We start from the raw sequence: 14,980 nt of genomic DNA on the forward strand, positions 1-14,980 counted from the left end.
CAGCAACTCGGGATCCGAGCCGCGTCTGCAACCTACACCACAGCTCACGGCAACGCCGGATCGTTAACCCACTGAGCAAGGGCAGGGATCGAACCCGCAACCTCATGGTTCCTAGTCGGATTCGTTAACCACTACGCCACGACGGGAACTCCAGAGTTGTTATTTATATATAAAGTGCTTAGAATAAAGTCTGGTACTCAGTAAGGGCTTTGTTTTTTTTCATTTATTTTTTATTCTTTTCACTTTTTAGGGCCACACATGAGGCATATAGAGGTTCCAAGGCTAGGGGTCAAATCGGGAGCTACAACTGCTGGGCTACACCAGAGCCACAGCAACGCAGGATCCAAGCTGAGTCTGTGAACTACACCACAGCTCACTGCAATGCCAGATCCTTAACCCACTGATCAAGGCCAGGGATTGAACCCGCAACCTCATGGTTCCCAGTCAGATTCGTTTCCACTGTGCCGCGATAGGAATTCCACAATAAGGGCTTTATATGTTTATCATTATCAGCATAAAATGACTTTTTTTTTTAAGTGATTATATTATGCAACCCAGCAAGTGAAGGAAGACTCAGCAAATACTTGTAACAGCCAGTATTTATTTGCTCTATCTCTGTGCCAGGCACAGAGTTTTATATGATTTAATTTACTTAATCCTTGTGACAACCCAATGCCTAAACAGAGACATAGAGAGGTTAAGTATTTGGTATAACCACTAGGCACAGGTTGGTTCTGAATCCAGAGCCTGGCTGAGAGTGAGCTTATGTGACTAGTGGCCTCCGTGCTATTACACTTGTGGTAATACTTGCAGATCAATGTAGTATCCCCACAACTCTAGGTGTGTATATATCTTTTTAGCTACACTCTCTTGTATTACTACCAACTTGTTTTTAAATCTGAAGGGTGGTGACTAATCTACATTAAGTAGAATCGCCTTTTGACTTTGGAAGAGGATTCTCTTTTCACATAACGTATGTTTAGCTAGGATGCTAGAAGTTGGGCTATAGTATGTTATCTTTTTAATTACTTAAGATTAATGTCTTTGTTGTTTTTTAAACTTGCTAGATGTATAGGGCTCCAACTGGACAGCAGGCCCCTTGGGGAGATTCTTGTTCTGCACTAAATCAATAGACCTGATTTTCTCATTACCAACACCGTATCAACTTGAAGTAAATTTTAACTCATTTGTTCGAAATTTCACCTGAGTTGCCTCTTAAAATAAGCCTGAAGTGGAAAGATGTCACTTGTGGCTTATACTTTGTCACTTACATTCCTCAAGGTGTGTTGCTCCTTCACTAGTGTAGTTGATAAGTTCAAGCAAATTAATTATAACGTAAATTAGTAGCTCTTTTAAGTAATATTTAGTTACTATTGTAGGGAGTTAATATGTTCTTTATTGACAATTTAGTAAAAGGTAATATTGGGAAAAAATATTTGAAAACAAGCATACAATGAATTAAGAAAGCTCAAACTATATTGAAGATACGGGTTACTGATTTGTTTCTCACTCTAAAGAAACATTAATTTCTTTGCTATAGTTAATATTCAGTGCTGTTTCAGATTTCTTTGAAAATATTGAACATGTAGAGCTTGAGTAGAAATCATTTTAAATATTTAATCAAGAGTACTATTCTTTTAAACATAGACACACTGTTTGAAATTAAGTGAGCAGTCGTAGACTGTGTCTTGTCATTGAGATTAAAAATGAATGCCCTAATACTTTATTTCATGCCTTCTATGTTAATACTTTATCATTTGATCTTGGGGTCCGTGCCATTTATTTCTAGGTGAGATTGTTGCGAGGTCTTTCAGGTCCTGCTGGTGACTAAATTCTCTTGGCCCAAAGTCAAGACAATCTCCAGTTTTTACTGTAATGGATTGTGTATGTTAAGAGTCCTATTTAGGAGTTCCCATCGTGACTCAGTGGAAACGGTAATCTGAATAGCATCCATGAGGACGCAGGTTTGATCCGTTACTCAGTGGAAACGGTAATCTGAATAGCATCCATGAGGATGCAGGTTTGATCCCTGGCCTTGCTCAGTGGGTTAAGGATCCAGTGTTGTCTTGAGATATGGCGTAGGTCACAGACATGGCTCAGATCTGGTGTTGCTGTGGCTGTGGTGCAGGCCAGTGGCTGCAGCTCTGATTCAACCCCTAGCTGTGGGTTCGGCCCCTTAAAAAAAAAAAAAAAATCTTTTAAAATCAAACAGGTTAACAGTTTTTCATTGATTATGGCTTGAAAAAAAAAGTCTGTTATCCCTCTATATCCCTTATGGGTAATAGATGAATTTAATTACATTTTTCTTGTAGCAGTAGCTAGTTATGGACAAACATGTGTGTAACTTTACTACTTGGGGAATGCTCTTCCTTTCAAGGAAAGTTGAAAATGATTCACTTGGCATTCTTGCAGTGAATATTTATTTGAATATCAACAGTATGCATAGAGTAACAATTTTAGCTAAAAATTAATTGAAAGTGTTGAATAAAAAAGGGTGTGTGAGTTTTTTGTTTGTCATGTGTCTTTAATGTTGCTATATGTGAACTAGTCCTCAAATCAGATTCAAAAGTATGTTAATTGCAAAGTTGAAAACACACTTGAATGTTAAAAAAGTACTATTTAACTTACCCTAAAGTCTTAGATGATAGCATAGATAATCAAAACCAGAGTCCCTTGTTTCTTTAAACTGTTTTTGTTGGGGTTTTTTTGAAAAGCTGCAGTAATAATCTTTTTCAGGTTTCTAGGACATGACTTACTACACTGAAGGAACAGTTTAATAAAGAGTATCCTAGAAATCTTAAAGAATGAATGTTGCTTTCACAGTTGTCTAGCATAACTCAAGAAGTAATCACATAATCACCAAAAGGTATAAAATGTATGCAACCATTGTTTTTTTTTTTTTTTTTTTTTTTTTGTCTTTTTGCCATTTCTTTGGGCCGCTCCCGCGGCATATGGAGGTTCCCAGGCTAGGGGTCGAATCAGAGCTGTAGCCACTGGCCTACGCCAGAGCCACAGCCACGCGGGATCCGAGCCGCGTCTGCAACCTGCACCACAGCTCACGGCAACACCGGATCCTTCAGCCACTGAGCGAGGCCAGGGACTGAACCCGCAACCGTCGGATTTGTTAACCACTGCGCCACGACGGGAACTCCTATAAATTTCCTTCTTAGGAGGATAGTATAGACTAGCTTTTAACTATGCCAGACCTGAACTGTTGTTATAAAAGATGTTTAGGCTTTGACATAGAGTTTTATTTTTTTAATAAGGTTAGATCTAAGTTGAGCTTTTTACCTGATGTCAAGCTGCTCTCTATCACCAACATATACGTTACACTTACTTGTTTTAAAAGTTGGCTTTAGTTAAAGCTTAATTTGCAAATGTTAAGACTCCTTGATATAAGATGAACTTTGAAACCTCTGGTTTTAAATTGCCTGAAACTGGGCCTGAGGATATTGGTGTGTAGCAGTACATTAACTAGCATTTAAGATTGCTACCTCCTCAAACAACACTACAGTTTGAACCTTGGGTTATGAAGCTCACTTTTTCTACATAGGCATCCGTGACTTCCATAAGATAGAAAATTTCCCACAACTAGCCAGCCAGGAGGTAAGAACACTTTTTTAGAAGCTTAAGGGCAATAACAACATAGGCTCTTAATACCAATGTCTCAAGAAGCATACTGTATATATTAACAAAACAATTTAAAAATTTTAATTCTCACAGTGTGCATTAAGGCAAGTAGACATTAAGGCAAGCAATATGAAAACCTAACTCTAAGCAACATACATGAAATTGTTATTTTATTCTTTTTTGCTAACTCTCATACCCTTTTAAATTTTTACTTGTAATTTTTCACTCCCCCATCCCCCACCAGGGACGTGCTTACCTTGAATGGAAGAGGAAAGGACAGTGCAGGGGTGAGTTCAGGAGCCTGTTTAATTCAGCTCCCATAGCTAGTGTTGGCTGCCTGCTAGGGCAGCTGGAATCCCAACAATGTAGAAAGCAGCCAGGTTGGAGAAGTGCTGAGTTTTATCAGTATCTTGGGGACTTAGTGTATGCCTTTAATTTGTCACCATCAGCAATGTTTCTGTGAAGTTTTTCCACAGTGGCTCAGCTCATCCTGTGCAAGGACAGCATTTCCTTTTCCCTTTTCCATACAATATTCTCATCCTGTCATCTTTAGATCTGCTGGATGACTAAATGCCAGAGCAAAAAATAGGTTTACTCACTAGCCTCATAGAGAAGGCAATTAGGCTTATTTGGTATGTCTAAAGAAGTATATTTTGGGATCAAGACCTCCCCAGGGATTCTTGAACACCCTACTTTTAATTCTTCAGAAATTAGAGCCAGCAACTGTTAGCTGCATTGTTACTTCTGATCTCATTTTCTTATTAGTACATGAGAAAAAGATTCTGTAAGGTCACCCTTTTAATATCTGAGGAAGTGGTTGGAGAAGGGTGATGGTCAGAGCTCAAATGGAGTTGTAAATGGACTTCAGTGCGTAGGATGTGTGGCATGCTGAGTGGAGAGGGGAAAGAGATTAGCAGTGAAACCGATATATTGGCCTTATTTCTTATACCCACTCCCAATGCTTTTTTCTTTTCTTTTTTTTTTTTTTTAACTTTAAAAGAGTTAAAAAAAACCCAGTCTTTTTCTTGACTTTTATTGTCAGGATTGAGTTTTATCTGTCCTAGAGAAAGGTAGAATTTTTAAGGTGATTCCTGTGTGACTGCTAAGAAGTTTGGCTTTCAACTGGAGGTTGCACTAAAAAGAATTTCCTTCCATCTCTCTCCACGACTGTCTGCTTTTTAAATTAAAAAAAGAAAAAAAAGAAGAAGAAAATCTCTGAAACACAAGTGTAAGAAACCTTCCTTATTATCCTGGAGTAGTTTGGAGCCATTATGCATTAAAGTAAAATACATACCATTAATGAATCAGAAATCCATATTACTTTAAACACCTTTTTTTTTTTTTTTTTTTTTTTGGCCAATCTAGATCTATAGTAATTTTGTATTAGGATGTTTGATTCTTTTAGGGTGGTTATCAAAAATTATGTGAATTATTTCAACCAAAAAATACCAAAAGGTAATACATCTTTCATTAGCCTTAGTGAATGTTAATTATTACAAATCATAGTTCTCTAAACACTTTGCTGTCATTAAATACTTTAATTAAATATTTGATAGACAAGATTTGTCACTAGCCCCTGAAAGACCATCACCTCTGTAGCAGAGAAGTAATAGAGAAGGAACCTTTTATGCCTGAACAACGACAGTATATCTGGAGTTCCTGTTGTGGCTCAGCAAGTTAAGAACCCAGCTAGTATCCATGAGGATGCACTTCAAACCCTGGCCTTGCTCAGTAAGTTAAGGATCCAATGTTGCTACAAGCTATGGTGTAGTCCGCAGATATGGCTCAGATCTGGCATGGTTGTGGTATAGGCCAGCAGTGGGAGCTCTGATTCAATCCTGAGCCCAGGAACGGCCATATGCCACAGGTGTGGCCCTATAAAGACAAAAAAAAGAGCAGTATATCTGCTTGACATAGAAAAGGCTCTGAGAAGCTGATTACCTGGTAATCATTTGAGTTAGGTGATTTTATATTGTGTTTGATGTTTTATAATCTGGAATTCCCTGGGCTCTTTAAAAGTGTCTGGTTGGACCATTAGCTTTTGATGAATGGGTTTCTGGAAGGATTGTGACAGCCAGTTAAGTGCTTTGAAAAGAGAATCCCTGAATTGTATCACACCTAAATGGCACAAAACATGCTTCTTGGTGCTTGTGTAATTTGGGCTCAAAGGGAAGAGTGCCATCTACTGAATGGCCAGCATCAAGTTGAGCAGCCCCAAGTTTTTGTTGCGGAACTTTCAGCAGGCTCCTGGAGAAACCAGACTCAATTTCATCGAAGGATTTGACAGGATCTTAGCACCAAGTGGAATTGTTGCTTGCTTAATTTTAATTATGCTTCCCAGCAGGAGGCCTAAACACATGATGAAGAAATAATTCACTACTTGGTGGAATGCATGGGAAAGAAACTTGAAGAAGTTGTTGAGGCTTTATAGTTAAAAACAGTCTAGCAATGGTGAAATCATTGTTAAATTAAAAGTGGTAAAGAAAATTATTTTAGTAAGGCCTGTTTCATTAGTGGTTCTGGTTATTGATGGCTCCTGCAGGCAATAATGAGGTTTAAAATTTGGGCTTCACATTGTCAGTCATTTGCTTAACTGGAGGTAAGGGTTTTAAAAATATTTGGATAATTTGGTTATTTTTTTTCCTTGCCTTTTTCTTTGTCTCAGGTTCTAAGGCAGTTATATCTACTTGAGTGAATTCACTGTTTCAAAGTGGATTTTGTTGTTGTTTAGGCTTGCTCAAGTGGCCTCTCGTTTTGTCTTTTGCCATGTTTTCCATGACTTCCAGAAACTGCTTGTGGTTATAGCCATGGGTAGAACTGAAGGTAGTAGAACCAGTTATGGGTCTGGTGTGGAGATTTATGACACCTGGAATAGCCCCATCAGAGCCCAAGAAAAGGAATTGAAAGGAAGCTTTGAAATTGTTATAAGAAAGTATTTTTGTTATCTACTATATGTAATTAATTAATCATTAACCACTTTTCTCTGCCCTTAAAACCTGCCAGGGATCATGTTAAGCACTTTACATAAATTATCTGAAATTTAGTTAAGTAACTTGCCCAAGATCATACAGTTAATAAGTGGCAGAGCCAAGGCTTGAGCCTGGGGCTAATTCCTTTACTGTGCTATATTGGTATTTATTTGAGCTGATTCTAGTTGGTGACTGCACAGAAAACTTGAACGAAGATTAAAATGACGTTTCTACCTCTCCCGGAAAATATTGGTGGTTTTCGTTTGTTTGTTTGAAGAGGGTGATGAAATGGGTACTAGGACTGAGATTTCACTAGAATCAGGAAATATATGAGAGATGGACTTTCAAATAATTTGCTGTTTGGTTTGTCTCTAATATTCATTTCTTCACTCCTTTTGCTATATTATTTATTAATTTAAGACCATAAGAAAAATTTATTGAATCATTGAATTGTTTCACATTGCTTAAAATATGCTGCTTCTTGGGTGGAAGAGTTGAGTTACTGAAGGATTTTATGCTGAATTAGGGGGGTATGGTTGGGGATAGATGGGGATTTGTTAATTTTTATATTTTTCTTGCTCCTAAATACTTTTAGGTAGTGGTACTTTTTGATATGGCAAAACTATTCCATGCCCACAGTATGATAAAATTCAGCCATGTGCCTGTCTGAGGTCCTGGGGGAACTCTTGTGCATATCAGCTATGCTCTGTTAGACCAAATGAGTACCATATTTCATGTTGTATATACTTGTATTTTTGAATGCATGTATTCTCAAAGACACTTAGCACCTAATATTAGAGTATATATTTAAAAAAAAACATATTTTGACTTTAAAAGGCATCCTTATTACTTTAAAAGGTTGGGAGTCATTATTTTTGATATAACCAAAAGCTTGTAAAATTGCAGATCCACGATTGTGCTGTGTGCTCTCAAACCCAGTCACTCTTTTAGGACTTTGATTCTTTCCCTTCATATGTAAGAGCAGTATACTTTATTGTCCAGAAAAATCCCCACAGGAATATCAACTGTGTAACTCTTTGGGATTCTGACTATCCAGTCAACATAAAAAAAGCCAGCAACAACTAAGATTACTATGCAAAAGATGTTACTTGGCATTGTGTGGTGAATGCTAAACGACAGATACAGATAACAAATGCCATAGGTCATCTGGTCAAGAAAAGGGCACCATAGATGGAATGGTCAAAAAAAGGTACCCAGGAAAGAGGAATAAGTGTGGGCCTTGAAAGGTCTAGGTCTAAAAGAAGGCCAAGACCATGGCCTGCATCTAGTGAAACAGTAGGGTTTCACTAGATGCAGGCCATGGAAAGGATTCTGTCGAGAAATTACTGTCCATGAAAATAATAATCCTTCTTCCATAGCAAAACAAGAGATAGTTTATAATAGTGGCTTACAGTTTCCTCCCACTGTAAGGGACTTGAAGGCTGCAACACACTTTCATTAGTAACAGTGCCAAGAACACACTTCCCTAGAAGGTGTGTTAGGATATTGCAGGGATGGGGGAGAAGATGGTGTGTGTGGGGGTGAAGATCATGTACATTTAATAGATGAACCCCATGTGAAAATGACTGGTGCATAGAAACATCCTTAAATTGCTATTTTGAAGCCAGTAATGCTTGGGGAAGTTGGTACTTAGAAAAAGACTTAGACTTTAGAAATCCTCATCATTCCCAAAAGTGCACAAGGAAAGTCTCCTTTGGGAAAAAGTTTACATTTTTTTAAAATGTGAATTTATCCATCATTTACTTTGCTCAGTGCTAGAGTATAGTTTCTGTTACAATTTTTAAATCGAATGTGTGAATTGGTATTGTTGATATTACAAGATTTAATAATTTCTACTTAATTTTTGTAAATAATATTGTCTGGGAATATTTTAGGGAATTTGTTTCAAGGGTTTAAATTCTCTTAGATTTGGTAATATTTAGCATTAATTATTTGAAAAATACTTAGTGTAACTATTCAAGATAATTTGGCCACACTCATAGCATGTGGAAATTCCCTGGCCAGGGATCGAACCTGAGCCACAGCCGTGACCCAAGCCACTGCAGTGACAACACCAGATCTTTAGCCCACTGTGCCACAAAGGAACTCCCACAATTTCTTTTTTAACTCTGGTTTTTTAAACGTATAAAATACATGAGAGGTTGAGGTTAAGATTCGTTTTAGTTTGAAGATGTTGTGATTGTAGTTCTAAGGAAGGTGAATTTACCAAACTAGTGGTTTTAGTTGGAAGCTGGCCAAGAAACCTATGATTGTACTGTTGGAAGGTCCTGGGAATAGGTCTAAAAGAAGGCCAAGACCATGAAAGTCCTTGGCTCTATGTATATGTGGCAGTTGAGAAGGACATCAATCATTCCAGGAACTTGTCAACTCCCAGAGGTTTTTTCATTTCTTCAAAAGCTAAATATAGATCAGGGAAGTAAGGCAAAGGGAGTATTTACGGGTAATGGCAAATTTAAATAAGAGTGGCCAGTGAAATCCTCACTGACCGGTCACTTGAAGAAGGTAAGGGAACATGTACAGTCACTCCTTCATATCTGTGGGTTGTGCATGTGCACAATCAATCAACCACAAATCAAAAATGTTTGGGAAAAACAATTCTAGAAAGTTCCAAGTTGCAACTATTTATGTAGCATTTACGTTGGATTAGGTATTATAAATGATCTAGAGATGATTTAAAGTATATGGGAGGATGCAAATATTAGGCCATTTTATATAAAGGACTTAAGCTTACTTGGATTTTGGTGTCCGCCAGGGTCCTGGAACAAATCCCCCTTGAATACTGAATACCGAGGGGTACCAAGGGACAACTGTATATATCAAGGGGAAGATGGTGGCAGGCAGAGGGAACAACAAGCAGAGGCCCCAAGGCCCAAGAGTATCTGAAACAGAATGAGTGATGGGTGTTGGGAAGCCACTGGATGTTTCATAGAAGTGAGATACAATTTGACATACATTTTTAAAGGAATGTTTTGGCTGTGTTTTGACATTAGACCATAGTGGTGTAATAGTCTTGGTGAGAGACTGTGTATCTGGTAAAGGTGGTGAGATCTGATTGGATTCTGGATGATAGAACCAACAGGATTTACTAATTGGGATGCAGGGTATATCAGAGAGAAAGGAGTCAAACTTGACGCCAAGATTTGGGATGCAGACAAACACTTGCAAATTTCAGGAGCAGGAAAGAGTAGGAATCCATCTTGAGACATACTAAGTTTGAAATGTCTATGAGAGATGTTGGAGTAGGAAGTTACTATAACTGGAGATTAGTGTATAGTTATTGGCTGACTATATAAACTTTGTTATTTTCCTCTTTTCATTTAAAAATATTTGCATATTTAATCCCTTTGATGTCTAGAAGAAACTTTGCTGTTGTAAGGATTTGATGTATTGCCATACATCTTTTTAAGGGAGTTACTCTATTTTATAAAACCTTGACTTTTTTTTTTTTTTTTTGGTCTTTTTAAGGCCGAACCCATGGCATATGGAGGTCCCCGGGCTAGGGGTCGAATTGGAGCTGTAGCTGCCGACCTACACCGTAGCCACAGCAACATAGGATTCAAGCCGTGTCTGCGACCTACACCACAGCTCTCAGAAACGTCGGATCCTTAACGCACTGAGCAAGGCCAGGGATTGAACCCACATCCTCATGGATACTAGTTGGATTTGTTAACCACTGAGCCATGTTGGGAACTCCTAAAACCTTGAATTTAACTTCTAAGGACACTTAGTCCCACAGGAAATCTTTTCCTCTAGGGATAGAACAATTTACTTTTAAACAAAATGTGAAAATAAAAATAGTGTTGTTACTGCCCCTAAAAACTTGTGTGTAAATGTAAAATGCAATAGTTTGACTGTTCCTCCAAAAGTTAATGTGGTTTAATGGTTAAAAATAGTGATATATAGTTACCATTGTGGTGCACCAATTCTATTCCTACATTACATACACAAAAGAAGTGAAAACACATGTTCACACAAACAACTTACACCACTGTTCATGGCAGCTTTGCCCATAATAGCCAAAAAGTGGAAACAGCCTAAATGTCTATCAACTGATTAATAGATAATAAATGTGGTATATCCATGCAATGGAATATTATTCGATCAAAAAGAAATGAAGTTCTGATACATTCTACAACATTGTTGAACTTCGAAAATATGCTAAGTGAAAGACTCAAGATACAAAGGCCACATGTTGTATGGTTTCATTTGTGTGCAATACATAGAATAGACATATCCATAGTGACTGAAAGAAGATTGATAAATGGTTGCCAGGGGCGAGGGGATATGGGAAATAAGGAGTTTCTGCTTAATGGGTACTGGGTTTCCCTTTAGTTCTAGAACTAGATAGTTGATGGCTGCACAACGTTGTGAATATACTAAAAACCACCACTGAATTGTACAGTTTAAAAGAGTGAATTTTATGATGTGTGAATTTTATTTCAAGTTTTAAAGAAAGACACCAGGGAAAAAAGTGTGTGTGAACACCCATTTGTACAGAAATGAAACAACTTACATAGATCTTATTTCTAAAATTGAACTGTTTTCCCAGTAGAAATTTGATGAAACAAGAATTATCACATTAAACTTAGTTTAATTCGGTTTGCCTAAAAAGACAGGGTTAAGATACTTAGATCATTCAGATAGAAATCAGAAACAGTTTGTGATCCTACCCTTGACAAGTCATGGGTGAGTCTAAATGTTTTTAAATACCCAGTTTCTTAGAGATGATAAGCAAAAAGAAGGCTCTATGATGATCATTTCCATGGGTTTCAAATAGCAGAAACCAGTTTTTAAATAAATTTATTAGGTCTTAAGTCAATAAAGATGGCTTAATTTTTTTTCTCCATAATATTGAGGACTCTTTCAATATTTTTTAAGCCTACTCAAGATAATATTTACCTTCTTAAAAACATTATTATCATCAAGAAGGTGCCTGTTGAGTACATGAAAGGATTGTTTTTAACTTTCATGTACCATTTACCCTAGTGTTATTTTTTATTAAGATAAAATTCACATGCCATAAAATTCAACCTCTAATTTTATTATGAATATACATATATTCCTTTGTTAAAAGAAACTTCTGGAGAACAGAGGTCCATATTTGAATGGCTTGATATGTTTTCAGCCTCTTTTTCTTTTTTTTTTTTTCTTTTGTCTTTCTCTCCTTTTCACCTTCAGTATATGGAGGTTCCCAGGCTAGGGGTCCAATTGGAGCTATAGCTGCCGGCCTATGCCACATCGATAGCAACGCTGGATCTGAGCCATGTCTGCGGCCTACACCACAGCTCACGGCAACACCGATCCTTAACCACTGAGCGAGGCCAGGGATCGAACCTGCATCCTCATGGATGCTAGTCAGATTTGTTAGCTGCGGAGCCATGATGGGAACTCCTCTGTTTTCAGCCTCTTTAAGGAAGCATATGTGATCCAGACAAGAACTGTAGTGGGGAAAATAGATACTTATGTAACAGACTCTAAGACCAACCTGAGAGCAATGCTATAGCAACAATTTAAAGGAAATGCAGGTGGGCAGAGAAAAGGGAAATGTTCATCCCACTGGGGAGAAATAATTCATGGAGGAGGATGGCATTTAAGTTGAGCTTTAGAGGATCTCCTAAATGTTGAAGAGGAGAGTAAGTTACTGACGGAAATAATAGACTATGCAAAGGCATGTGGATCTGTGGAATGGTTGTGGAGGGAAAACAGGAAAGGTAAGGCGGAGAGCACCAGATCATTAAGCCTTGGATGCTATTTTAAGAAATTTAGGTTTTATACTATGGCACTTATTTTAGCTAATGAGAAGCATAATCAAATGTACTTAAAATTTGGTGTTGTGAAGAACACATGAAAAGATGCTCAACATTGCTAATTATTAGAGAAATGCAAATCAAAGCTACTATGAGGTACCACCCTATACCAGCCAGAATGGCCATTATCAAAAAGTCTACAATCAGTAAGTGCTGGAGAGGGTGTGGAGAAAAGGGGAACCCTTTTGTAGTGTTGGTGGGAATGCAAATTGATACAACCATTATGGAAAACAGTATGGAGGTTCTTCAAAAGACTAAAAATAGAACTACCATATGATCCAGCAATCCCACTCTTGGCATCTATTTGGAGAAAACCATAATTCAAAAAGATACATGCACCCCCATGTTCATTGCAGGACTATTTGCAACAACCAAGACATGGGAAGCAATTTAAATGTCCATTGACAAGATGTGGTACATATATACAATGGAATATTATTCAGCCATAAAAAGAAATGAAATAATGCCATTTGCAGCAACATGTGTGACCTAGAGATTATCATACTAAGTAAATTAGGCACGAAAGACAAACATCATATGATATCACTTATATGTAGACTCTAAAAAAAGGATACGAATGAACTTATTTGCAGAACAGAAACAGACTCATAAATCTTGAAAACTAACTTATGGTTACCAAAGGGGGCAGGTTGGGTAGGGGATGGATTGGGGATTTGGGATTGGCATATGCACATTGAGCTATATAGAATGATTAGTCATTGGGGATCAATCATTCCACATAGCACAGAGGACTGTACCCAATGTTCTGTAATAATCTGTGTGGGAAAAGACTGGATGTGTGTACTTGTATAATTGAATCACTTTGGTGTACAGCAGAAATAATTTTAAATCAACTATACTTCAATAAAACTTTTAAAAATGGAAAAAAAGAATGTGGTGATTGGAAGTGTTGGCAAAAAGACAATTTAGGAGGCATTTAGAGATGAGCAAATGAACTAAGGCAGTGGCTTTGAGATTAGAATGAGGAATGAGACATTTTGGAGACAAAAATCCATGCAACTTGCTGAACAGTGCAGATGTTGAGGAAACATTTGATCACTAGGGGTAGAAATTTAAATGTTGTGTTTTATTCCATTTCTAATAATCTGTTTTATGACAGAGGGAAGATATACCTGCAATACTAGAAATTAGGTAGATTCAGCAAATCTTGAATGTATCTTTTCCTTAGTATACATAAAAGACTTCAGAAATGTGACTATTTCTTAATTTTCTTTCATTTTTATTGCATGTCAGCTGTTACTCAATTTTTCAGTCTTTGGATTTGTTTTCATTTGTGCATTTAGAAATGGTTGAATAGTCATCATTTTGGCAAAAGAATTGTATTTTTGTTTCCAACTGAAACTACCTCCCTATGCTGTGCTTTTGTGTTAAATTTCAAACTTGGAATAATAAAAAAGAAAGAACCAAAGCCAGTATTAGGCATTGCAATATCAAGTATTGTATGCTGTCATAATAGGAAGTCATTGTGCCATCTTAAAGTTTCCCCTTTATTACATTTAGTGGTTTATCTTGTAACTTATAAACACATGGTAATCACCTGTAAAAAACAATTAGAAATGTCAAAAGAAGCACTTGCAAAATCATATGTTTTTTCTTTGTATATTTAGTGGAGAATCCAATCCAGTAAAATTTTTGCACATTTGCTTAGTGAAACAACTAATGCAAGATTTAGCTCCTCTGATGTTTCTCATAGCTTTTTTACAGGTATGATCTGTTTGTTTGTTGGTTTTTTGACAAACCCACGCCAGGTGGAAGTTCCTGGGCCAGGGATCAAAGCAGAGCCACAGTTGCGACCTACACCACAGCGTGGCAATGTGGGATTCTTAACTTGCTGTGCCCCATCAGGAAGTCTCGATTGGTCATTTTGTTTGTAGCTCCCTTAATAAAACATATACAAAGAGGGTGTTATACTAGGACAAAGGGATTTTATAAATGGGCAAAAGAAAATACCAGAATTGGCAGAACTAACTTTTAAAGTATTGCAGTGTAAAACTTATTTTTGTGCTTAAAAATTCCAAGTTATTAAATAGTGTTTAAAATAATTTATTCAAAAGCAACTTAAAAATAGTTTATAAACATACAATGTAATAAAAAGTTTAAAAGTCAGAAACATAAGAGCACTCTCACTGAGTCTTTTAAAAGCGGAAATGATCTTATTAACTTGATGTCTAAGGTAAATTTACCATCTGAGTTACCTTTTTTTTTTTTTTTTTTTTTTTGGCTGCATCCAAAAAAATTTTGGCATGCAGAAGTTCTCGGGCCAGGGATCGATCCTGCACAAGGGAGTGACCTGAGCCACAGCAGTGACAATGCTGAATCCTTAACCAGGGAGCCACCTCGGAGCTCCTAGAGTTACATTTTTACAAAATCAGTTTCATTTTAAAATATTTGAAATTAACTTTTCAACTATGGAAGACATAGAACAAAATCCAAAATACACAAAAGAGTATATACAGTGAAAAGTAAGTTGTCACCCTATCCCCGAACTACTATCCTCTTTTTTCCTTGTATATTTTTCTAGAGATATTTTTC

The 14,980-nt window shown here is 37.1% G+C and overlaps 1 protein-coding gene across 8 annotated transcripts in view; it reads left to right on the forward strand.

The window, feature by feature from the left end:
- The window catches only part of ADD3 (adducin 3), a 132,305-nt gene that overhangs the window by 5,086 nt on the left and 112,239 nt on the right, over positions 1-14,980 (forward strand). The gene's annotated exons all lie outside the window — the stretch shown is intronic.

The sequence above is a fragment of the Sus scrofa genome, chromosome 14 (genome assembly GCF_000003025.6).
Source record: "Sus scrofa isolate TJ Tabasco breed Duroc chromosome 14, Sscrofa11.1, whole genome shotgun sequence".
In the NCBI taxonomy this organism is placed as follows: Eukaryota; Metazoa; Chordata; class Mammalia; order Artiodactyla; family Suidae; genus Sus; species Sus scrofa.